Source organism: Kryptolebias marmoratus, linkage group LG1 (genome assembly GCF_001649575.2).
Source record: "Kryptolebias marmoratus isolate JLee-2015 linkage group LG1, ASM164957v2, whole genome shotgun sequence".
NCBI classification, from domain to species: domain Eukaryota; kingdom Metazoa; phylum Chordata; class Actinopteri; order Cyprinodontiformes; family Rivulidae; genus Kryptolebias; species Kryptolebias marmoratus.
In genome coordinates, this window is record NC_051430.1 from 23,490,272 (window position 1) to 23,492,092 (window position 1,821).

The window sequence follows — 1,821 nt, forward strand, 5'->3', positions numbered from 1 at the left end:
ATTTTCAAAGGAATTTGTTTTATTTGTTAAGCCACTTGAATCCAACCAATGACTCATTCAGGCATAAAAAGGCTTCCAGACTCAAGAGATGAACCATTATTGGCAGAAAACAATTTAAAATAAAATTTGGCACCTTGTTACCAGCAGCCTGTCACAAAAACACAATTTGTTCTCAATTTATTAGTAAAATCTACATGCATATTTAAAGAAAACAAGGTTAACTAACATTCTTTTCTTTTGTTCTTCACCTGTCCATTTATTTCCCTTTTTAAAGCACACGCTGCACAATGTGCTGTCATGGAACTGGGGAAAAAAATGAGTGAAAAAGCAGACAAAGTCAATAAAATTCAGAGAATGAATTGAAAAAACCTTCAGAAAGCCTGGAGAATTAATCACGACCACTTTAAAGTTAATAAAAAAGTCTGGCTGCTTGGAAACAAAATATAAAGAAACGAGTAGTGGTTTAAAACGTGCACAGTACTGTTTGTTTAATAATTATCCAACACTTAATTTAAAAACCTGAAGGCAATAATTGCACCTAGCAAGGGGGGAATAGTAATGTATCCATAAAAAACAGTGTTAAAGCAGAGAAATGATGAAAGTTTTGAAAAGGACTTTCACATACAAAAGTCTATTTTTACACAATGTTGTTATTCCCTGTATGCTTACCTTTACACGCAATAGGCCTCCTTGTTCCCATAGCCGAGTGAGGAGGACAAGTTTTATTATGACAAGCTTCAACGAAAACATGACAAGAACTTTGAGATTTTTGGAGCAGCAGGAGAGACAGTATTGTGAGAGGCATGAAAATACATGGATTCAAAACAAACATCCTGAATAAAATTCCCTGAAAAGTGGCATAATCATATGACCTTGTGAAAAAGTAAGCGCACCTTCTTTTAATTGATTTCAGGATAATCTGGGATTTAAAATTACAATCTCAGATGGGAACCAGTCTCCTAACCTTGACCAACTTGTTTTTAATAAAATAAATAATAAAAGTGTAGGTAATTGAAGTTATTTCTTGGAGAAAATTCGGTGAGTTGCAGTAAAATCAAAAAGCTGACCTAGATTTTGTCCGCTCAGATAATCTACTAGTATGCTTTACTATTTCTACAAATACAGTTCAGACTCACATATCCTCTGTACTTCAGTGGTTGGACTTTATCAAATGAGGTACACACAAAATGTTTTTTTCTTTTTCGTAAGACTTTAGTCTTTTCTTTTTTCTTAAAATGTAAAAAAAGAAACCCGCCTAAAACCTAATAATGAGTTCCATTATCCCATTTTTCACCTCTGCCAACGAGATAGGTTTTCCATAGCGTTTGTTTGTTTTGTTTTGTTTTGTTTGTCTGTGCACAAGATTACTGAAAAAGTAATAAACATATTTTGGTGAAAGTTTCAATGATGGCGTCACATGATGATGACGTCATCACCGATCAGTCCCATTGACAGCACAATGAGTGCTTCTAGTTTTAAATGGATATTTCAATCTTTAAGTAGACTTTGTGGTTCTGGACACATGTCATTTAGTAGGATAAGGTCTTTTTATCGTAAAGGCTGCAGATCCCTGGTCCAGTGCAAATGTCTTTTGGACAGCTGTTTGGTTTTGTTGATTTTCTAGCAAGACAACAGTGATCTCGCTTACTAGCTAAATGATTAAAGCGGTTACAATAAAGTCAAGATAAGACTCGCAGATTTGACAGGCACAGACAACTTTAAAAGCCTGAGTTCAGTTCAAAGTGCGCAGACTGAGAGCCCAGCGGAGGAGGGGGTAGGGGGAGGAGCGTCACCAAATCCCGGTCTCTGATTGGTCGGTAC